The sequence below is a fragment of the Prionailurus bengalensis genome, chromosome D4 (genome assembly GCF_016509475.1).
Source record: "Prionailurus bengalensis isolate Pbe53 chromosome D4, Fcat_Pben_1.1_paternal_pri, whole genome shotgun sequence".
Taxonomy (NCBI): domain Eukaryota; kingdom Metazoa; phylum Chordata; class Mammalia; order Carnivora; family Felidae; genus Prionailurus; species Prionailurus bengalensis.
This window is the reverse complement of record NC_057359.1, coordinates 2,639,833-2,664,781: the sequence shown is the minus strand read 5'-3', so window position 1 is coordinate 2,664,781 and position 24,949 is coordinate 2,639,833. Positions and strand designations below refer to the sequence as shown.

At 51.0% G+C, this 24,949-nt stretch overlaps 1 pseudogene; it reads left to right on the top strand.

Annotated features, from left to right (window-relative positions):
- Positions 1 to 19,194: 19,194 nt before the first annotated feature.
- Positions 19,195 to 24,949, top strand: part of LOC122475111 — a 114,843-nt pseudogene continuing 109,088 nt past the window's right edge.

The following is a 24,949-nucleotide window of genomic DNA, read 5'->3' as shown; positions in this document are numbered from 1 at the left end:
GGTGAAAATATTGATTTGAGTTTCAAAGTGATGATAGGACTTTTTAACTAACTGCATGTTAACATGGTTTTTTGAATGTTGTCTAGTGCATGATGAAATATTTTACACTTTGTGCCTTTGATTCCATAAACTCTTGAGAATTTGTCCTATTTTGAATTTTAAAATTGTCTACTTCTCGAAAATCAAGGACGATATTGTTTTCTTTCCCTCTCTAATATTAGACTCATGGTCATGTTTGTGGTTATGTTCTGGCTGGGGCTTTTATATTCAAGGTATCATTTGGAAACTAGTATCTTAGTTTTTACTTATTACACTAATGAGGAAACTTGGGAAAGTCTTAAGGGGAATTCCTGACATTCTGCAGTTCCCTGCCCCAGATCTGTCACAATAGATGCCAAACAGTGGGTGTTGGTCTGTCGGACTCTGTTAGTTACTATTCTCTTTCTGGCCGGGCCCCACGATTCAAGCTGAAAATATCAGGTATTCATTTTACCAGCTTTCCTTACAGCTAAACATAGCCATGTGACCCAGTTCTGGCTAATGGAATCCAAGGAGAGATCTCTTGGAAGATTTCTGGAAGAGTCTGTCCTCCCTGATAAAAGAAGAAAGGAACGTGAGAAGAGATTCTTTTCCTTTTTTTCAGCCTTCGTACATATTTGTATGAGGTTGTGAGAGTCAACTGTGGCAGTCCTCTTGTGGTGACCAGGTGACAAGACCGAAGGAAAAGCCAATAGGTTGAGGACAGAGGATGTAAAAGAATGTATGTAAAATGCCAAGATAAGACAGTGAGAGAAAAAGAGAGGAACAAAAGAGGTACGAAACAAATAGAAAACAGTAACGAAATGGCAATAGTAAGTCCTTACCTATCAATGATAACTGTAAATATACATGCGTTAAATTCTCTAATCGAAAGACATGGAGTGGCTGAATGAATAAAAATAAAAAGATCCAATTATATGTTATCTTTAAGAGTCTCACTTCAGTTTAAGGACACAAAAGGCTAGAACTAAATACATGAAAAGAGATATTTTATGCAAATGGCAACCAAAAGGAAGCAGGATGGCTATGCTCACATATGCTAATATCAGGCAAAATAGTCTCTAAGTTAAAAACTCTCACAGAAGACAAAGTCATCATATAATGACAAAAGGTTCACTTCATCAGGAAAATATATATGCATCCAACACCAAAGCACCTAAATATGTAAAGAATACTAACAGAACTGACGTGAGAAATAGACAGCAATACAATAATAGAGAGGAGCTTCAATGCCCCACTTAGAATAACGGATATTGCAATATCTCCTCTTCCATTTCTGATCTTATTTATTTGAGTATTTTCTCTTTTTTGCTTGGTCCAGCTACATGTGTGTTGATTTTGTTTACCTTTTTAGAAACCATCTTACTTTTCTTGATATTTGATATTCAACAAGGGTGCTAAAAACACAAAATAGGAAAAGAATATCTCTTCAATAAATGATGTTACTGGGTGTCCACATGCTGGAGAAGGAAGTTGGAGCCCTTACCTCACACCACACACAAAAACAAACTCAGAATTGACTGGATAATTAAGCAGAAGACCTGAAACCACAAAACTAGAGAAAATAAAACATACAGAAGAACTTCTTGGACAATAATTTTTTGGATGTGACACCAAAAGCACAGGGAACAACAACAACAAAAAAGATAAGTGAGATGACATCAAACCAAAAACTTTTGCGGAACAAAGGAAACAATCGGAAGATGGAAAAAGTAATCTATGGAATGGCAGGAAATATTTGCAAACCCCGTATCTGATAAGGGGCTAAGAACCAAAATATATAAGGAACTCCTTCAACTAAAGAGCAAAAAAGCCAAATAACCCAATTTTTAAAAAAGCAATAGACTATCAGTTTCTTCAAGGAGACTACAAATGGCCAACCGGTATCTAAATGACTCTCAACATCACTAATGTCAGGAAAATGCAAATCAGAACCACATGAAACAGCACCTCACACCTGGCAGAAATGCTATTATCAGAAAGACGAAAAATAACAAGTGTTGGTGAAGATGTAGGGGAAAAAAGGGAACTTTTGCTCACTATCGGTGGGAATGTAAATTGGTAGAGTCACTGGAAAACAGTATGGAGGTTCCTCAAAAAATTAATAAAAGGACCACATGTGATCTGCCATCCAACTTCTGGGTAAACATTCAAAGGAATGGAAATCAGGATTTCCTGAGACAAGACGTCTTCTCACTGCCATGTCCCCTGCGGCATTATTCACACTAGTCAAGGTATGGAAACGACCTAAATGTCCACCAGGGGGTGAACAGGTAAAGAATATGTGTGTGCGAGGCTGTGTATGCACACGACGGAATTATTAACCTTAAAGGAGGAGGAAGTCCTGCAAAACCTGCATGGAGCTGGAGGACATTATGCTGGGTGAACTAGCAAGACACAGAAAGACGAATATTTACCTCTGAAACCAAAATGGTCAGACCTGAATCAGAGAGGAGACTGGTGGTTGCCAGGGGCTGGGGGAGGTCAAAGGTTACAAAGTTTCAGTTATGCAAGATGAAGGTAGAAAACGACAACTGTGAGGTGATGGATATGTTAATTAGCTTTATTGTGGTGATCGTGGTAACAGTGTACATGTATATCAAAACATCACATTGTGCGCCATGCGTATATACAATTTTCATTCATCACACTGATAAAGGAAGGGCAGGGGAAACGTTCTGAAGACTGAAATCATAACAGGTATCTTTTTTGATTACAATGCAATGAAAGTAGAAGTCAGCAAGAGAAGGAAAATGGGAAAATTCACAAATATGTGAAAAGTGAACAACACACTCAAACAGAGTCAAAGAAGAAATCACGTTGTGGTCAGAAAAGGTGTTTGATGTGATTTCAAGCTCCTCAAATTTGGGGATGCTTGCTTTGTGTCCTAACAAGGGATCTATCCTGGAGAACACTCTGTGTGTGCTTGAGAACAATGTGTGTTCTTCTGGTGTTAGGTGGGATATTCTGTGTATGTCGGTCAGGTCCATTTGGTCCACAGTGCTCCAGATTTCTGAATCCTTGTTGATTTTCTGCCTAAATGATATATCCATTATGTTAAGTGGGCTATTAAGTCCTCTGCTATTATTGTATTGCTGTCTCTTTCTGTCTTCAGATACATCAATATTTGCTTTGTAACATTAAGTGGTTTGAGGTTGAGTGTGTATATTTATAAATGTTGTATCTTTCTGTTGACTGACGCTTTTATTATTATATAGTGACCTTGTTTATATCTTATGACACTTTTAGACTTAAAGTTTATTAGTAGCATGGCTACTCTAGCTTTTGTTGTTGTTGTTGTTGTTGTTACCATTTCTTGGAATAGCATATCCCTTCACTTTTAGCCTGTGAGTGTCCTTAAAGGTAAAGTGAGTCTCTTGTCACATACGGTTGGATTCTGGGTTTTTGGTTTTGTTTTGTTTTATTTTAAATTCCTTTGGCTACTCAATGCCTTTTGATTAGTGAGTTTAATCCATTTACACTTGCAATAATTATTAATAGGTAAGGACTCACTATTGCATTTTGTTTGTTCTTTTCTATTTTGCAATTGTTTGGTCCCTCTCTCACTGTCTTCCTTGGATATTTGATGATTTGCTTTGATTCATTTCTCTTTGTCTTTTGTGTGCCTATTATAGGTTTTTTTTCTTTTTTGTGGCTATCTTTGGGCTTGCATGAAATATCTTATTGTTATAAACCCTCTATTTTATTTTTTAATGTTTATTTATTTTTGAGAGAGAGATTGAGAGAGAGCATGAGCGAGGGGCAGAGAAAGAGGAAGAGGAAGAGAATTCCAAGCAGGCTCCATGCTGTCAGCGCAGAGCCCAACATGGGGCTCAAACCCGCAAACCATGAGACTGTGACCTGAGCCGAAATCAGGAGTAAGACGCTTAACTGACAGTCACCCAGGTGCCCATGAATGATCTATTTTACATTAATAACACCTTAGCTTACATTGCCTATAAAACTCTACACTTTACTCCCTACCACACACTCTTTGTGTTTTTGTTTTCAGAGTCTGCTTCTTTTTCTTTTGTGTAGCCATTAATAAATGTTTATATTTTAACTTTTATGTCAGGGTTAAAAGTAATATCAGCATTATAGTGTACAGCATTCTGAATCTATCTGCAATTTTGCCTTTACCAGTACGATTTACACTTTCACATGCTTGCGTGTGACTGTTCAGTGTGTTTTCACTTTGCCAGGCTGGCCCTGCTCTCTGTGCCCAGGCCTCGGTGGTGGTGGTGGTGGGGCGGGGGGGGGTGGTTGGGAAAGGGCTTGGGGTGGAAGTGAGCTACTGGTAAAGACCCTCTTTGGCCAAACTTCAGTCGGGCTCCTCTGAACGCTCTTCCCAGATATGCCTGGGCTTTGGACTTCTGCATCTGCCTTTGCACTGCCCAATTTTAGCACAATTCCTGCTAAGTCAGCTTAGCCAGAAGCCCTCACCCTCAATATCTGATCACCCCCAGTGTCTCTGAGATCCCCTCATCCTTCTCCATCCTTTGGATGATGCCTGATCACCTGCCCTGCCCTCAGAATTCCTGTCAGGTTGGTTCAGCCAGAAACCACCCCCTTCCCACCAACCCGTGACACTTCCTCTCAGTGATTTTCCATCCCCTGACCCCCACCGGCTCCTTGGCCATAAATCCCCCTTGTCCCTGCCATACTTGGAATGGAACCAAGCTCCAGATTGAGGTTTCTTTTCCCCTGTTGCAGTAATTCCTGAATAAAATCTGCTTTCGCTGCTTCAGCTTCCGCTGGCTCTGCTTTTCTTTACCACTGTGACCCGGCATTGCCCGAGGGAAATCCAGGCTCTTCCCTGGACGTGCGGGCCCTGCGGCAGCGGCCCACTCGTTCTGTGGTCAGTGCATCGTGGGTTTGCCCGGGGCCTTGCCAGTGGTTATCATGTCAGCAGGAAAACGAGCTGCGGGCTCCGTACGACAGACTCCAAGTGAGATTTGACTTCAGCAGCCACACTCCCCCTCCACCCCTGGCCATACGTCCTCCCCCTCTCTCTTCCCGGCCTTCCAGGGACTAGACCCCACCCTGCGCTGGCTCATCTCAGCCACGGCACCACCCCCACAGGGCGGGCCCCTTTCCCCCTCACCCCTGCCCGACGGTCCAGCGCGGAGTCCTGCTGACAGACTCCTGAAACCTGATCCAGCTCGGTCAGTCTCAGCCCCTCATTCCAACCACTGCCAGATCCCTCAACTGAGGGTCACCTTGCGATGACCTCCCGGGGACCGCGCTTTGCTCTCTCCGGAGCAGCCGGATTACCATGACTTGCTGGCCGTGGCCCCCCACTCAGTGGTCACATGTGGAACGGGTACGGTCCCTCGCTTCCTCCCCAGCAGAAGCTGGCCCCGCCCCCTCCTGACACTCATTGCTTCTCTGCCGCCCCTGTTCCCGTCAAGCTTTGACCCCATCGGTGGGTGTGTTTGGAGACAGCTGAGCTCCTGCCACCGGCTCCCTCTTCTGCCCCTCTCTACTCCTGTGCTCACGGCTGCCTCCTGCCTGGTGTCTGGGGCTCCCCACAACGTGACCTCTGCTCCCTGGTCTCCCGGGACAAAGCAGCCACACAGAGCTGCTGTACCCGACTGGACAGTGTGTACTGGTAGGACACGGGCTCGGGCACACAGAGCTGCCCCTAAGTGTAAGCTCAGAACCAGTGTTTGCACCGATGGGAGGCTCCTCTGTGTCACCAATGTCCAGCCAGGGCCTGACACCCAGCAAGTGTCTGATGGCTGTTTGCTGGGGTGGGGGTGGGGGGGCGTGGTGCTGAGCTCGGCCTCTGGCCTGAAGAGTGCTGGGGAGAAGGCAACCTGAGCACACCTTGCTCTAACCTCCTTTTCCCTGGCACCCGTGACCCTGGGCAGAAGCCGATCTCTCTCATTTCTCCAGGATGGAGGGGAAGCCAAGGCCATGTGTTGCCTAAATGCCAACTCCGTGTTGGGCACCGTGTTTGGACAGGATCCGCATGCATCTGGTCCGGAAGGCAGACCATGAAATAACTGTGAGACAGTGTGGGAAGAGCTGAGGTCGGGCGTTCAGCAGGTGACAACGGTGAGGGGACCCTGGGCAGGTGGGCCACGGCAGACCTGTTCAACGGGACACGAAGCAGACGTTACTCCCAGGGGCGGCACGTGGCTTGGAAAGGCTGGTGTCACTCGGCAGAAGATGGGACCGGGCAGATGTTGGCCTGGCCCTCAGCCCAGCAGGAAGGGCTCGTGGTCAGGGCTCACGCTGCACCTGCCTGCTGGGTCCCTTCCAGCAGACGCATTCACGGGGTCAGGAGGCCACACCACCCGGGGCCTGCACTGCTCCTTCTAGATCACACTCGAGGGACCCTAAGCCCTTGGGTGCAAACACCCAAGCCCACCTCCACTAGTCCTCTCCCCGAAGGCTGACCACCCCTCCAGTGTGCTCTCCTGCCCCTGGGGGTGACCCAGAGATTAGAGGGACCGGCTGGCAGGCCCACAAGGCTGTGCACAAGCACCTGGGTCGTGGGCTCCTTTGGGCTGGGACCAGGGCTTTAACACACTTAGACGTACGATGCGTGGACCATCCTCACTACCCACCCCACCCTGGCCCCAGCAGTCGTGAGCCACAAGATTTCATCTGAGCCTGCGAGCACCAGGGGTCTGGGTGAGCCGCAGGAGGGCAGGTGTGCCTCCCCACACCCCGAGATGCCGTGCAGGCGGGTGATGGGTCAGCGGGCACGGGCCGGGGAGCCGTGCTAGAGGGACCCCCACGGCCGCAGACAACACGTGGCTCTGAGGGGGCCCTGGGCTCTGGTTACTTAGGTGGGCTGGGGCAGGTTCCTTCTCCCTCCAGTCTCGTTTCCCATGTCACAGGGTCGGTCACCCAGAGTGATCTGCGAATGTGAGCCCGTCCCCCTGCCATCGCTAGGGAACACGCATCCTGCTGCACTGGGAATCCCAGAAGCAGCCCTGGGCACACATCATGGCCTCAGGCTCCTCACTGAAAGCAGGCGGCCTATTCGGGAAACGAAACGTCCCCTCGAGCTTCGCCTTGGCCTGCTGGGTGGAAACGTGCAGTGTCCCCCATGTGGGACCTTCGGGGGCCAAGCGGGGACGTCTCTGCCCCACAGTGTGGTCACTAGCAGGTCCGGGCTCCTCTGAGGCCCAGCGAGGGCTCCCATGGCTTGGTTAGTGTTCTGCCTGGAGGGGCGACAGTATTTCATTTCGAAAGCCCATCCAGATGACACACTGTAATGGCTTTTGCAGAAGGTCAGTTGTCTTCTGAGAATCCGACGTCCGCCAATGAAGCGTTCAAGACTTCCTCGAAATATGGTGGGAATAACTGTCTTTGGATTTCCCCTAGGAATTCAGGGGTATTTTTTTCTCTTGTTAAATTAAAAAAAAAAAAGAAAAGAAATTGCAGCCTGTGCTGTTCTTGGAAAGGAAAGGGCCCCCAGATATTCTCGGTTGTCTGTTTCGATGCAGCAAGGACAGCCTCCTTCAGGCTCTTCTCCGGCCTGAGTGTGGGGGAGAGACCCCCGCGGGAAGGCCTGCAGGGGTCTGGCCTCCTGTCTACCCTGGAGCGTCTGAGGGCACCCAGTGACTTAGCCATGGACTAAGTGGTTAAGGCAAAGGCAAAGGTCCGAGGAAACAAGACCAAAACATTTATTTAGTGCTTGCTGTGTGTTAAGCAACGGAAACCGACTTTCTGTGATTCATTTAATTGCCGTGCCCATGGGCCACTTGCCTGCTGGAGGCCCCACTTTCGTCTGCACGATGGGAAGTGCGAGAGAACCAAGCCCTTTAGTTTTTGTGAGAAACTAATGAGTCGCAGAAAAGTAAGCCTCCATATCCTGACATACAGCAAGCACTAAATAAATGTTCTGATTTTCCCGTGCGGAGGTCGGCTCAGGATCGCTGCGCTCAGGGGACAGCTCTGTGGCCGGCACCCCCTTCTGGGGACCGACATGGGCTGTCAGGCTGCGTCCTGGGCTCTGGGGCCGCGGACAGAGGGCAGTGATGAGGGGAGGGTTGAGCACGTGGGAAACCACTCCACCTATGACGGCAGGGCGTCCTCTGCCAGGTCCTGTGCTGGGGGTCTGCATTCGAAAGTACTGTTAGCACCTGTCCCGGCATCAGGTCTGGTTCTGGGTGCGAGGGACGCTGCAGTGCCCACGCGTGCGCCCCTCCCACACTTGCTCCCGTGACGACGTTGAGAAGCAGGGGCAGCCACCTCCTTCATACAGGAAGGGCCAGGACAGAAGTCACCCACGGTGTCGGGTGGAGACGCGGCACCGGCTCTGGCCCCAAGGCCCGGGTCTGAGCACAGCCGTGATGACCGCAGGGCCCGTAACCCTGTGGAGGCTCTTCCTGAGCCAGGACGCCACGAGGACAATGAGACTGGTCAACACTGTAGGCGTGCGTGCCCCTATCGTGCGCATGCGGGTGACCTGATGGAGGACAAGGGCTCTGGGCGTGAAAAGCATGACGTCATTTGAATGGGCATCAGCCCCTGGGGGGACTTATTCTCTCCACCCCTCTCTTCCTGAGAAAGAAAAGTGACATCAATTACTAGTGGCCACACAAGTCCTAGGAAGACTGGCCCTGAGCCAGTGCCCACGGGTCCATGATGTCGTAATTCCCACGGGGCCGTGGGTTTCAGTGAAGCCAACAGTACTCGCGGGGGCTACTTCCTTGGCCTGAATGAGCCCGGAATTCACAAAACAGATGTCGTGAGCTCCTGAGCAGAGGCAAGGTGGCCCCACGTCCACCACGGCGGGGACAGACTCATCCTGACGTCCCTCCAGGTCCTCCACGAGCTGGTGGCCATGGGCTGCTGGTGAACACTTCTGCACTTGGCTTTAGTAAAAGTTGCCAGGATCTGCATTTCATCAGGACTTAAACAAAAAAAAAAAAACCCCAAAAACCGGACAGGAGGTCTAAAAGGAAATGGTTTTGCTGAGAAGTTTGAAATACCAAGGGAACTAAATACTTCATCTCGTTTTCCAAAAAAATTAGGCCGGCACGTCAGGTTTTCTGACGGCAGAGGTCTGTTCCTGAGGTTTCTTGTTTGTGACTGTGTCCCTGAGGCAAGGTGTTGGTAACAGCTTAGGATGACAAGTCACAGGCAGGCCCTGCTATCACTTGGGCGGGAGAAAGGGACAGGCCTTTCCTTTCTCCGTCTCTTTCCTGGATTTCCAGAGTTTTACATCTTCCTTCAAACCCCCACCTGGCCCTTCCCTTCCTGCTCAGCAGACACCCTGCGCTCCTACCCGACTAGGGGCCCATGGCAGATTAGGGTGGGGTCTCCCCGTCATAAAATGATGTAAACCCACATCACCTGCTGCAAGAATGATGTCTTTCACCATCACAGGCATCTTGTGCACTTTACAACCTGTACAACTGGACATGACCACCCGGCTTGCCTGCGTCTCAGCCAGAAATTCAGCGTGATGCTCATCAAGTGTGGTCTACCTCTGGAGAAGGTGCCCTTGCCCTTGATGGGCTGAGTCCTCTCCTCTCCCGCTTCCCTTCCTGTTTCTCTGAAACCATACATGTGTTGCCTCCCTTGCTCTACCCAGAGTACAGGCATCTGGGGACCTCAATCCCACTGTGGGGTGGCCCCGGCTCTCCTTCCTGCCACAGCGCACATCACCGTCTACACCCACACCCCCAACACCCCTGCACCAGGACCCTCTTCCCACGGACCTGGCCACACCCCTGCCCCCCAGCTCTTCTGCCTCTGCCCTCCCTGCTGGGCATCACGTTCCCTTGGGAGCCCAGTCACCTGCGATGGCCCCAGGGTGGGCTGCCGGGAGGGCGTGTGTCCTCACAGCACCCCGAGGACAGTGCTACTCTCTACCAGAGCCAGAATCATACTGCAGCTCATACTGCCTGTACCCATCCAGGATCACCGACCACGACATCGGAGTCCCGGCACTGCCCCTCCCTCAGGCCCTCAGGCAGCTTCCTCCAAAAGGAAACCTAGGGCACCGGCCTGCTGAACTGGGGACCTCGGGGTGACCTCCAGGCCCGCCTGATGACCCCATACCTGTAGTGCCCCAGCCCATCCATCCTCCACGGAACGGAGGCTGGTCTCCCTGGCCCTGGACACCCCCGCCCCCCCGCCCGGGGCCTCCCCAGGCCTCCTCCCTGTTCTGAGGACCTCAGGTTCTGGGTGTCAGGGTCGTAGCCCCAGTGACTGCTCTGAGCTCCCCTGTCCGGCCCTGCCTCCTCTGTGCACTCCAGTCACAGCTAGGGCCGGCCTTGTCCCCTGTCCCCAGTGCCCCGCGGAGCCTGCAGCCACGAGGGGCTCAGGTGTGTGTGGGGCAGGTGAATGAGTACGTGTGTTTTCACAGTTTTGCCCCCACACCCGTGCTTCTCCTTTGCAACCCCAGGCCTGCTCCCGGCAGAAGCCCCCGCAGCTCACAGACTTGCCAGCTCAGGGCACCTCGTCCTAGAAGGGGTTCCGAGACAGGGGTTCCCCAGGACGGCCGGGGCCCCTCTGCCCCCCACACAGGGCCGCGCCCCCAGCACACCTCACAGTGCGGGGATCTGTCGTTTCCTTCTTAGGCTGCGGCACTCCCAGCCCCCTTTTACAAACACACATTTTTTCTGAAAAACCAACAGAAGCACCCGCAGCCCACGTCAGCTGACCAATGCGTGTCCGGGCCTCTCTGCTCCTGCTGACTGCCTCACCGGACAGAGCCCTAGGAGGGGCCGGCTCTGCCCTGGCATTTGCCTGCCTCTTAGGAGGCGGGCGGGGTGAGCTGGGGGCCCGGTTCGGCTCACAGCCCCGCCTGCCCGCCTTCCTGCTCCTGACAAAGCAGCTGTCTGTTCTGTTGTTAGGCTGTTTTGTAATTGCGTGGTTTTCAGCACATACATGTTTGCAAGGTTTGCATCCCACCGCCCCTATTTTCAGACAGCATGTCTTCCTGGGGACTCTGACCTTGTGCACAGGGGGAAGAGCCCCTAGAGCTGGCCCCACGGCGCTGTGATGATCCCTGCGGCGCCCCCCTCACCTATGCTGCTCCCATCCCCCACTCCTGGGGTCTGGACAGGTACGGGGGCGCCACACCTGGTGACAGGCGTCTTGCTGGGATCTGGGGGTCTGGGCCCCCGTGGCCCTCACTGCCCCCAGAGGCCACCCTGCCATCCCCACACTCAGGACAGGGCAGGGAAGAACAGACAGTGTCGTAGGCCTGGAACAGCCCCTGGTCTGCGAGGCTGCTCAGGGCACAGTGACAGCTTAGGAGAGGTGGCCGGTGGGAGTCCCCACGTGCAGACAGCTAATGACTGCAGCTGGTGGCAGTCTCCTCAGAATGCCGTCCGCAGGGGTGGGTTGTCCAAGGGCCTGGCAGACGGACCCTTCCAGGATCCCTTCCAGGTCTGAGTGCAGGAATCGAGCTCTGGGGGGCCACGGGCCAGGTCAAACGAGACAGACTCAGGACGAAGCGCGGGGCAGACGAGGCGGGTCTGGGAGGCCCCTCTCCACTAGCTCCCGTGGCCTCCGGCCCTCGGAGGGCATCTGGGCACCTCCTAGTCATGCAGCCATGGTGCTGACCATTTCCCGGGAGCTAAGACAAGGCTAACAAAACCGCGAGTTCTTATGAGACAAAAAAAAGCACAAAGAGATAAGTGACAGATAACAGAGCAGGCAGGGGCACAGGGTCGTGCCCTCAGAGGGGTCTGCTTTAATGTTCTGCTGCTAGCATCGTGACATTCTTACTAATTTTGAAGAAGAGGCCCCATTCCCTCCCTCTGTACTGGGTCCTAACGAGCAGCGTAGGGGAAGTGGGTCTCTGAGTCCAGCCAATGGGCTTGGAGCCTTCCCGAGTGCAGGCACACGGGCCGAGGGCATCATTGCAGGTCCCTGGCATCTGAATGCTCTCACTTCTTAATTTTCCCTCATTTGTTCCTGACCTGCCCAGCTCTCCTTTTAACCCGGGGAGAGCACCCTGCACATGACTCCGGAACGTAAGGAGAGCCTCTGGGTGTTTGAGACGCAGCCTTGGCCGGGAAGTGCTTTCTCAGCCATCACTGCGAAGGGAGGAAGAATCCCTCACTGATAAGGTCTTTCCCTAAAGCCCTTCACCAAGCAGTCTCTGTTTTAACTGGGGGCCCAAAGCTTTGAAAGTGGATGTGGATGTCAAGAGATAAAAAATGCAGGGCATTATCTGGTGACCTAATGACTATATTCTTATAAAAGAGGGCCAGCTTTTAGATTTGGATGAAAAACAGAGTAAACGGACTGCATGGCAGAGAATGGAGCGTGTTAGTATGGAAATGTCATACCGGGAACTCCAGGCAATGGCTTGTCCAGGGGGACCCGCGGGCCAGCTCCCGTCCAGACATGCTGAGGGACGCCAGACCCTGAGAATAGGTGGGGAGGGGTCAGCACGAGTCTGAGGTTGCAGAAGGGACGGAGGTGGAAGGTAGAAGGGGGTGGGGTCAGGAGGAAGTAGGTGGTGACAGTCTGGGACTCTGAAGGGCCCCCAGGCCCAACTGGAAATGGTTGGAAGGTGTGTGCTGGGCCTGGAGTATGTCCTGAAAGCTGGCGATCGAGCGTGGCCGGAGCTGCGGGGGGGGGGGGGGGGGGTGCTGGGGGGTGGGAGAAGGGAGGCAAAGTTAACAAAAGAAAGCGTTGCAAGTCTGAGCCGGCATCAGCATATGGACGGAGCCGTGCGGGGCTGGTGCTCACCAGGGCCTCTTGGACACGTCTGTCCTGCCCAGAAGGAGGGGAAAGTGCATTTCCCAAGCTCAAGCCTTGGCCAGAGCCTCTAATTTTCCTTCCATGAGTGTGTGCTGATGCATCCTGAGAGGCAGGAGGTGGGTCATAAATAAAACACAGCCCTCGCGGTAATCAGCGGCAGCTGCTGCTGGGACCAGGCCTGACAGGCAAACTGCATCACGATGCCACATTCCTGGGACCGGCACTTTCTGCTGCCGGCATGCGGGGGCGCGGGGAGGGGGCAGTCTATTATTAGGACCGGCCCAAGACGTGAGTTTGCAGAATTCATCGCTCTGAATTAAAACCACATTTGCACGAACGAACGATGGGGGTGCATTCAGACTTCCTCCAAGCTTGCAGGAGGAGGGCTCTGGGCCGCCATGTTCAAATTCCTTCAGCATGTAGTCCGTTTTCTCTATTTTTCATCTAAATCTGAAAGCTGACCTTCTTTTGTAAGAATACAGTCATTACGTCACCAGATAACGCCCCAGACCAGAGACCGTTTAAACAGAACAACTTCCTGTTGAATTCGTCTATCGGCGGACACTTGGGTGACTTCCGTTCCTTGGCTACTATAGAGAAAGCTCCAGTGAGTAGAGAGGGGAGCATATCTCTTTTCAAATGTATGTTTTCATTTTCTTTGGGTAATTACCCAATAGTAGAATGACTGGATCATATGGTATTCCTAGTTTTAATTTTTTGAGGAAACTCCAAAGGCAGTACGGATGATAGCTACCCTTGTGGTGAGCACAGCATACTGTGTAAACCCGTGGAGTCACGATGCTGTGCACCTGACACGAATGTAGCATTGTGTGTTGGCTACACTTCAATTAAACATATATAAAGAGAGGGGTGCTTGGGTGGCTTCAGTCGGTTAAGTGTCTGACTCATGATTTCGGCTCACGTCGTGATCTCACAGTTCGTAAGATCAAACCCCATTTTGGGATCCTGCCTCTCCCTCTCTCTCTGCCCTCCTCCACTCACACACTCTCTCTCTGTCTGTCTCTCTCTCAAAAATAAACATTAAATAGATAGACAGATAGATAGATAGATACATAGATAGATAGATAGATAGACAGACAGAAAGAAAGAAAGAACAGTTGAGGCACCTAGAAAACATGGGTGCTCTGACCATGATCAGTGTCCTGGGGATGCACTTGGCTCAGCGTTGGGCTCTCTGATCATTTCCTAGAGGTTTACACACTCCCTTTGTTTTTCTTGATAAAGAAAATTATAAATCTCACTGATGCATCTAATACTTTCCACTGAAATAATTCCTTTCTGGACAAGGAGACAGAGGAAAATGAGCATAACAGCGCATTAAAAGAAGCTGTCGTTCAAAACTAAAGGTATATTAATAGCTAATTTCTTTTTCCTTTAAAACCACTTTATTGAGGTATGACTGACATGTTAAAAGCTGAGCATATGTAATGGACACACCTCCGTGAGTTGGGGAGACGTGTACACCTAGGAACCCAGACCATCATTGGGGCTATAATTAACCCACCAGCTCCCGGAGGCTCCTCCTGCCCCTTTTATTATTATTGTGCGCATGTGGTGGGGGGGGTGGTAACATTTAACACAAGATCTAATCACCCAGGAAATTTTAAGTATACAAGGCAGCACTGTTAGCTACAGCACTATGCTGTATGGTAGATCTCCAGAACTTCTTCATTGTGTATAACTGAAACTTTGCACTGTTTGACCATCACCCTTACATTTCTGCTCCCTCCAGACCTTGGCGACCACTCTTCCAATCTCTGCTTCTATGAGTTTGACTATTCTAGATCCACATTTGTCATTACATGCCTGCCTTATTTCACTTAGTATATGAACTCCAGGTCCATCCATGTGGTGCCAATAGAAAGAATTTCCTTCTTTTTTATAGCTGAGTAGTAGTCCAGTGTGTGTGTGTGAGTGTGTGAGTGTGTGTGTGTGCACACGCATATGTGTGAGCACATACCAATCTTTATCCATTCATCCATGGACAGACATTCCAGTCATTTTCATTTTCATATCCTGGCTATTGTGAATAATACTGCAATGAACATGGGATTTCAGATACCTCTTCAAGATCCTCACTTACATTTTTTTGTATAAAAACCCAGATATGTGATTGCTGAATCGTATGGTAGTTATATTCAAAAAAGATTTTTTTTAATGTTTATTTATTTTTGAGACACAGAGTGAGACAGAGCATGAGTGGGGGAGGGCCAGAGAGAGGGAGACACAGAATCGGAAACAAGCTTCAGGCTCTGAGCTGTCAGCACGGAGCCCGACACGGGGCTCAAACCACGAACTGTGAGAACATGACCTGAGTTGAAGTCAGATGCCCAACCGACTGAGCTACCCAAGTGCTCCTACGGTGGTTCTATTTTTAATGCTTTGAGGAAACTCCATATTCTTTTCCATGGTGGCTGCACCAGTTTGCATTCCCACCAACAGTGCATGAGGGTTCCCACTCCTCCAAGTCCCACCAAACTTATCTCTTGTTTTTTAAATTACAGTCATCCTTACTGTCAAGTTAACTAACACACAGCGTATACACGGTGCTCTTGGCTTTGGGAGTAGATTCCCATGAGTCATCGCTTACATACAACACCCAGTGCTCATCCCAACAAGCGCCCTCCTCAATGCCCATCACCCACTTTTCCCTCCCCACCCTAGTCCCCCACCCCCATATTAAAAAAATTATCTAGGTCAAAATGAAGAACTGGGAGACACTGTTGCCTATTTTTGGCATTTTCTATAATTAAAACCCAACACTGGGTTGAGAGGGGGATAGTGGTTTTTACTGAGGTGGAACATTAACATCAAGTTTTTAGGATGATTATTAAAAGGTTTGTATTAAAACAATAATAATAATAGTCATCCTAAGAGGTGTGATGCAACATCTCATTGTGACTTTGATTTGCATTTCCCTGACGATGAGTGATGTTGAGCACGTTTTAATGTACTTATCAGCCATCCGTATGTCTTCTTGGGAGAGATGTCCATTCAGATCCTCTGCCAATTTTTTAATGGGATTATGTGCTTTTTTGCTATTGAGTTGTAGAAATCCTTACATATTTTTATATTAACCCCCTAGTAGATACATGGTTTTGACTGCCTTCCCCTGCTGTGTGTTCCCTTCTCGTGTTTTGACGGCTTCCTGTGCTGTGCAGAGGCCTCTGATTTCATGGAGTCTCCCCCGCTTCACTTCTTACTGTTGCCTGTGCTTTTTGGTGTCAAATCTAAAAAAAATCATTGCTAAGACCAATGTCAAGGAGATTTCCCCCCACGTCTTCTTCTGGGAGATTTTTGGTTTCAGGTCTTCCATTTAAGTCTTTAATCCATTTTGAGTTAATTTTCACGTATGTGTAAGCTAAGAGTCCAACTTTATTCTTCCCCCATGTGGCCATCCAGTTTTCCCAGCACCACTCTTGAAGAGACTGCCCTTCACCTTGTGCCTTTTTTGGGTTCTTGTAATAGATCAGTTGACTGTGTGTCGGTTTATTTCTGGGATTTCTATTCTATTTTACCGACCTATGTGTCTGTTTATATGCTAACACCATGCTTTTTTGATTAGTGTAGCTTTACAATATGGTTGGAACACAAGAAACATGATGCCTACAGCCTTGTTCCTCTTTCCCAAGATTGCTTTGGCTATTTGGGGGATTCTTATGGTTCCATAAAAATTTTAGGATTGTTTGTTCTGTCTGTGAAGAATGCCACTGGTATTTTCATATGGATTGCATCAAATCTACAGATCACTTGTGGTGGTTTTGACATTTTAACAATATTAATCCTTCCAACCCATGATCATGGGATATCTTTCCACTGCTTTGTGTTTTCCTTAATTTTTTCATTAATGCCTTATTGATTTCAGTGTACACATCTTTGGTCTTCATCCCATGAAGCCCCTGGTATATAGATGGCCAACAGATGCACTCACTCTACAGGGGGCCGGGAGAGCTTAGGGAAGACTTGGACCCCCAAGTGTACGCAGGGGACCTGGGCTCTGCTTATGCGGCACTGAGAACACTCATCCGGGGACCTCAGAGTGACGTGCTGTGAGTGGTGCTCCCTACAACCCTCCATGCCAGCTGTGTCTTTGCGGTGAGCCTCCATCACACATTTGCATGTTCTCCAGCAACATGTGAAACCACGTGGGTCTGGACACTAGGTTTTTTCTGGACATTTGTGGCAAGACACCAAATGAGAGCAGTATCCTGCTGGAGCCATGGGCTTCCACTTCCTCAAGATGAGGTCCCCAAAGGCCCTTAAAAAGACTCCAGTTCAGTGATTTTCACATGTTCAAAGCAGCTGAATACTTTTCTCAAATACAGTTTTATACTGAAGCCAATATATGAAACTCATACAGGAATAACTTCTCCAGTAGGTGAGGAGAGTCTCACAGCCCAGGTTCCAGGATGCTCTTGGCCTTGCCACTACGCACCTGGCTGGAAAGCCTACTTGTCCTCAAGTAGGAAAACTCACTGTGCCACCTCAGGCTGCTTGTGGACAGAGGACACGGAGGCCCAGAGAAGCTGGTCACTCTACGCACCTCCAGAGGAAGGGCTGAGCTCGCACCTGGCATCACTCTGTGGGTACGGTCCCCAGGCCAGCGCTCCCCTCCCACCTGGGTCTCTGTCTCCGTGTCCTCTTGCAGGGGGAGGGAAGAGTTCCGGTCACCTCATGAATGAAGGAAAAGAGAATCGGGGACAAAGAATCTTGGGTCAAGTATTGGCTTGTGTAACAAGTCATTCCACCATTGAGTGTTATTTCTCATAACTCTGTGGCTTGACCACAGATTTTCTGCTGGTCTCACTCTGGGTGACTCATGCATTCAGCTGGAGACGATACTGCCATTTCTCTGGCCTTCTCCAAGAGAAGGGGCATGGGGCCCGGGCAGGTTTTGGGCTTCCTCAGGGCATCTAACCAAATGGCCAATAACGTCCCAACCAATCTATCCAGCTACATGTAAAGTGCATTCTACAGCCACTCACTTATTAATTCAACAAACATTTGTTAGAGAGCCAGGAACTGGATGGAGACTGGCTGGCTGGACACGTTCCGGATCAGTCCCAGCTCCCATGAGGGAAACAGAGAGAAGCCAATTATCCCCAGTATCCTGGACGTACTTGGGAAGCACAGAAGAGGAGCCCTGGATGCTGCCTGGGCAGGTCAGGGAGCTTTTCATTAGACGGTATGTTCATGTTGAGTCTTGAAAGTTGTGCATGCTGTTGTCAGAGAGACACCACAGGGGAACAGGCACGGGGACATGGCATCGAGGGGAAGGCACTGACAGGTACAGAGCTCCTCTCATTTGGGAGCCACCAAGGACCTTTCTACCCAAAACACATTCTTTAGGAGAGGTTGCCACCCAAGGAAAAGAGTCACGTTTCCTGACAAAGGGAAGAGAAAACTGATTGAACCCAAGTCTGAAGCAGAGGGTTCCACCCCAAAGCCAGAATCCAATGTCTTTATGTATGTGTGTGCATGTGTGTGTTTGTGTGTGGTGGGGGGGGAAGGTGATGATGGGGAGGTGCCACGGAGGGACTGCATTATTACCAAACTGTGGCTTGAGGTTATTCATTAGGGACTTATTTCACCCAAAAAATGTGAAATACTTAAGACAGCAGTCCCAGTGTGCCACAGTGATTCCAGGATATCTCAGTGTCCCAGTCTATTGCTGACTTCATCATCTGCCTGCCATCTTTGGAACCTACTCTCAGAGTCCCCTCATCATTGGCCATGGCCCCCACCCTCACGGCCCCCCCATCCTTGGCCATGACCCCCACCCTGAGGGTCCCCCCATCCTTGGCCATGACCCCCACCCTGAGGGTCCCCCCATCCTTGGCCATGGCCCCCACCCTGAAGGTCCCCCCATCCTTGGCCATGGCCCCCACCCTGAGGGTCCCCCCATCCTTGGCCATGACACCCACCCTCAGGGTCCCCCTATCCTTGGTCATGGCCCCCACCCTCATGGTCCCCCCATCCTTGGCCATGGCCCCCACCCTGAGGGTCCCCCCATCCTTGGTCATGGCCCCCACCCTCAGGGTCCCCTCATCCTTGGCCATGACCTCCACCCTCATGTTTTTCTCATCATCCCAAATGACTGCTGCACCTCTGATCATCGTATCTGCGTTCCACAGTCAAAAACGGGGGTAGTAAAGGAAAGAGATGGGATGAAACAACAAGTCCATTTCTTTACAAGACCTTCCCGGAAGGCCTGCCCACTGTGTCCGTATACCTCTCCTTGTCCACACCTGGGTTGCCCCACCACTCCTGGCTGAAATGCGGGAGGGAAAGTGTCATTTTGTGGCCTGGAAGCCGACACCAGAATAAAATCAGAGTCCTGTTAAGGGAGAAAGGAACCGAGGGGGCTGCGCAGGCAATCAGCCGTTTCTCCAGTGGACGCACCGGGAGACGTAGAGGGGAGGCTGAGGAGTCCACCCAAAGGGGATGCAGGAGCACTGTGAGAGCATGCCTTCTTCTGCTCGTCTTTGCCGGGAGGCCATGCGCACGGAAGAGGCGTGCACAGGCAGCCAGCAGCTGCCCTCAGGTGCCTTTTGCAAGCGAATTCCTTTTTCTTTTCTTTTTAAAAAAATTTTAAAATGCTTTTGTTTTCTTTTTGAGAGACAGAGCATGAGAGGGGGAGGGGCAGAGAGAGAGGGAGACACAGCATCCAAAGCAGCTCCAGGCTCTGAGCTGTCAGTACAGAGCCCGACGCGGGGCTCAAACTCATGAACTGCAAGATCATGACCTGAGCCGAAGTCGGACGTCGGACGCTTCACCGACTCAGCCCCCAGGCGCCCCTCGATTCCTTTTTCTAATGGGTGGAAAGGGTGGGCCACAGAAAGTTGCTGTGGTTTTCACTTGGGTTTCACAGAGGGGTGGTGTAGACGGGCACGGAGGACCCACAGTTCCTGTCCAGCTGGCCAGTGGCTGCCCTCACAGAGTACATGGGGGAGCCAGGAGTGGAAAAACCCCTGTGTCGTGCTTGTGTTTCACCGATATGCTCTGGTTAATTAAAGTGACAGAGACAATTTATCAAGATCCGTAAAATCCACCCTCTCTCTCCAAGTCCATGACATGGCCGCAAGTGACGACACCAAGGCCAGCTTTTTGGCATTTGATCTGCTGCCTTTTGGTGTCACTCCCAAGTCAACATCCTCTCGGATGTCTTTTGGAAGTTTGCTTGCTTGAATGTTGGCGGTGTTTGGAAACTGGGTAATAAAAATGCAAAATGCAGCGGCTGTGCTAACAAAGGAAAAAATGTGATTGAGGGGGGCTGGGGGACTTCATCTGGGCTCCGTCCCTGGCAGTTCATACAAGTTTATGATTGCTGTGGGCTTAGATGATGTGTGGAAAGAAGCTGACAGGCCTGGCTGGTGCACATTTGAACTTTATCCTCTTAAATCCTGCCTTTCTGAAATGGGGTGAGTGAAGCAGAAACCCCCTCCAGGAGGACTGAGTGCAGCTGGTTTGGGGCTGTGTGGGGGCCAGCAGGTCATGTCCCCGAGGGCAGGAGCACCCGCACCAGCCGGTTCCGATCCCGGCACGGCTCCCTGCCTTGCTCCCCTTCCTGAAGGGGCACGTCCAGGGTGCACCGGGGTGAGCTGTCCCCTCCACAAGCTGGCCTGCTCGTGGGGCTACCGCCAACCTAACGGCTCTCCGGGGACAGGCTCGCTGATGCAAGATTTGCCTCCTCTGTCCTTATTCTTCCAAGAATAATAAACAAGTCTGTACCCAGACTCCGAGCTGATGTGTATCTCCTGGGCCGAAGAAACATGGAAAGAACAAACAACATCTTCCCACTCACTTGAGACATTCTGCTGTTTGGAGCCTTAAGACACAAGATGTAGGACTGTGAGCCTCCCAGGAAGTAGGGTTGGAACTTGGAATCTGCATGAGGACCTGGGGTCTGCATCCGTGTTTCAGTAAGTATTAACAGAAAACTGGAGATGAGGTGAGGCCAGCAGCTCAGGAGTTGACCTCCACTGGAGAGGAGGGCACATGCCAGCCACGCAGGGCCACGTGGAGGAGCACCAGGGCCGGTCAGGCCACAGAGGGAGTGAGCAGATGCATGACCAGAACCATACTGTGGTTTCCACAGGAAGGAACCCAGCAGGTAGCAGAAGCAGGCTTGGATCGCGAGTCTGAGCAACATCAGTGGGCTCTGGGCTACCCTAGACGTCTGGTGCCTGGCCCTGGGGTGACAAGGTCGGGGGGGTACTGGCCCAGACCGTGAGGGCTGAAAGAGGAAGTGGTGGTTGTGGGCTCTGGGTGTTGGTTTGTATTTGAAAAGTGCACTCCTGGGACAGCTGACGCTCGGTACGCCTGGCCGGCTCCGGATGGGGCAGCGCCTCCAGGGCCAGGACGGCCCCAGCTGCCCCAGCGTCAGACACAGGAAAGAGATGTGGTTGATGCTATACCACCCGGGGCTGGTTAGGTGGGAAGGTGCCTGTAGAGCCACATCCTAGAGCAGGCGGGAAGACTGGCAGGGCACCCGCATGCCCAGCAGACGGATGACTGCCTCGCGGAGGGATGACCGCCTGGTACAGGGATGACTGCCTGGTGCAGGGATGACCGTCTGGTGCAGGGATGACCTTCTAGTACAGGGATGACTGCCCGACACAGGGATGACCTTCTGGTTCAGGGATGACCACCCAGTACAGGGATGACTGCTCGGTGCAGGGATGACCTTCTGGTGTAGGGATGACCACCCAGTGCAGGGATGACCGCCTGGTGCAGGGATGACCGCCCAGCACAGGGATGACCACCCAGCACAGGGATGACCGCCCAGCACAGGGATGACTGTCCAGAGCAGGTATGACTGCTGGCAGATGGCTGATGCTCTCGGGGTTGCTTCTCCTGCAGCACAAGCCTTGCAGGCTGGGAGGAGGCATGGGCTTCCACACGGCAATGCCAGTGGCAGCAGCACGTGGGACTGCAGGGGGGAGAGGGGCACATAGTTTCCTGATAGAAGGTGTGCTGATGCCACCTTCTTACTTTCTCAATCACAGAGAAGAATTCGCTTCCTGGAGACAGTATGTGGTTACGGAGCAAACGAGAGGCACTCGGGGTGGAAGAAGTCGACCCCAAGCGTCCGTATCTGGAGCCTTCTGTGCAGTCACACCCTTGAGTCCTCGCTTATGGTCTCCCCGCTACACTCAGAAGACCAAGGTCAGAGAGCATCTGCCCCAGACTCCCCCTGACCCCTTGTGACCTGAAGCAGAAATACAGACGCTGGGGGCGGACAGGTGGGGGGCGCAGGGCCCCCAGCCCACAGACAGGCATTTTCTCCCTCCACGGCCTGTGCCCTGTGGCCTTGTGCCTGCCTGGCTCCCCGGAGACTGGCCTTGGGCAGTGCTCAGCAGTCCCAGGAGGTGACCGCTGCCCTGGAACCTCCTTGTGCCCACAGCAGGTCTGAGTGCACGAGACCAGGAGGGGTCAGCCCGCTATGTGAACGTGGAGGCTCAGAGGGCCAGCGACTTTGATCACGTGAGATCATAGCTCCAGCTTCTTAACACCAAGTCATGAACAACTGTTGTGATGACCTCCTCGCAGCCACGGGAGCAGAGGACTCTGGTCAAAAGAGCTGCACCCAAGGTCAGGACCAGCGAGCCCATCGTGTCCTACAGCTACAGCACAAAGGGAACCTATTGGCTTCAGAACTCAAGGACCCAAAGGGAGGGCTGGCTTCGGGCAACAGCTGAGCAGGTGCTCAAATGCAGGGAGCTGTGTGGGGAGGCTGGAGGGCACGTGTACTGTCTTCCTGCTGAGCCCCAATGCTCTAATCCCACCTTCCTACTTCCTGGGTCAGGACTGTTCCTCAAGTTCAACATTTGATCCCCGGGATCTGTGATATAAGGAGTTCATCCAAGAGAGCTCAGTGGCATTGGGTGGACGCTGAGTGCATGGGGCCACTGACCTCTGGAGCCTGGACCACAAAGCGGGTGTATGCTCCTGCACCCTGCACGGCACACCCTTCCTCCCTGTGCACACATGAAGTCAGCTTCTCCCCTGCCCTCTGGGGATGACTCTGGCTCCCCAAGAAAACAACCTGTGGTGTGCTGGGGCCACACTCTGCACAACAGAGCTGCCTGCAAGAAAAGGTGAGCTTGCTAGAGAAGGTTCCGGAAATGATCTGATGAGGGGCCGTCTTTTCAAAGCATATTCTCTTGCCACAAAATAAATAAATAAATAAATAAATAAATAAATAAAAGAGATGAAGTAAAACATGGTCCACCCCTCTCCCCCGAGCTTGGTGTCCCCAGGGAAGGATTTTTGAGAAAGAACCTGTGCTCTGCGGCTGCCCCTCTGGACAGCTCTGCTCATTCTGTGCCGGGTACAAGGCTTCTCTCATGGACACATGAGCCCCACATGGTCAGCTGGGTCTTGCCCTGTGCAAGAGGAAGTGAGAAGAAATCTAGCATCCCTCCCCTCTCAACTCAGCCTTCCTTCAAACAGAAAAATCGGAAACGGACTCTAAGTAAAGGCTTCTACAGGCTGATCGCTATTTTAAAAATACCAAGTAGGCACGTCGTAAAGGAGTCACGGGTCCAAGAACAAGGAGGAAGAGTGAGCGTGCCTCTGTTTCTGGGAGGTCGTCCAGCACAGCCCCACGGTCCCCACGAGGAAACCAAACACAGTTAAGTGTTCACGTTCTCAAAGGGCTTACTCACTGTCGGAACAGAGCCTGTCACCCGCCACCCGGTTACTGGTGGTTCTTCCCCAAAACGCCCTCCCCAAAACGTGGAAGGGAAGACGGCATGTAAGCTGATCTGACACCAGATTCACGTTCTCAAGATAAGGTCACTGACTCTCCTGACAGTTTACAGGACCCGGCCAATCGCCTCCAAGACCACTCTGTGACCGCTGCCAGCCCCACCTCCCAGTCACTGAAGAGCATCGGCCCTGCCCTGTCACCCGTCTCCCATGGAACGTGGTACCCTTATGTCAGCTAAATAGGGGACCTCATTCGTCCTGCTGCCCCTTAGCTGATGGGAATTGGTATAAATTTCTAGTATTATATGAGTATCCCTGGAAACAGCAAACCTGTATGAAAACAAAATTATAACCACATTTCACCCTTTTATCCCAGGACAAACTATCTCAATTACTGTCACTTTTCTTTTTTTTTTTAATTTAAAAAAAATATTTGTTTATTTTTGAGAGAAAGATAGATACAGAGTGCGAGTGGGGTAGGGGCAGAGAGAGGGAGACACAGAATCCAAAGCAGGCTCCTGGCTCCCAGCTGTCAGCGCAGAGCCCAATAGGGGGCTTGAACCCACAAAGCGTGAGATCATGACCTGAGTCAAAGTTGGATGCTTACCTGACTGAGCCACCCAGGCGCCCCTCACCTATTGTCAGTTTTCCTTAGGTATATGTGATTCTGCTGAATATACTTTCTAATTTCCATTTTTAAAAAATTCAGAGCAGTTTATTATCATAGCGTAACCTAAACCATAACATGGGTATTTTTTTTGTTTAAAAGACACATTTTTTTCCAAATAAAAGTACATGGAATCAATGGGCAACACCCACCATAGCCACTAGTCACACACAGCTACTTAAATTAAACAAGAAGTAAAATTAAAGATTCACTTCCTCGGTTGTTCACAGCCACATGTCACTCGTGGCCATGCAGCATGGGCACAGAACCATTCCCTTCACAGAAAGTTCTAGAGGGTGGCGCTGAGGAGGGACCAGCCCAGAACTCAAGTTCCAGTCCAGACCTTTCTCCACCCTGAAAGGTCATCACTCCTTACGACTGGTATCTATCCTTCTCTTTCACGTGGCTTTGTGGCTTTTCCTATGGTTTTACGTGTAAATAGAGGCACATCTATGTATACACATTGCTTGGTGACTTGTCTTTTTTCTTTCTTTCTTTCTTTTTTTTTTTTGAGTCTAGCTGACACACGATGTTACGTCAGTTTCAGGTGCACAGCCTAGTGATGCCACCACCCTGCTCACCACAAGTGTAGCCGCCGTCCGTCACTGACAAAATGTCCCGGACGTCGTGCAATGCAAATAAATACAGATGTGCTTAATTCTTATTTCATGGTGAATAATATCGCTCTTAGGGAATCTTATTAATGTTTTAACCATGTTTCTCCTGCTGGACGTTTGGGTGGTTTTAGAAGTAACCACTCAGCCTGTTGACGTAGATCCTTCTGGTTCTTTACCTGGGTTTTATCTTTTTTCTATCTAC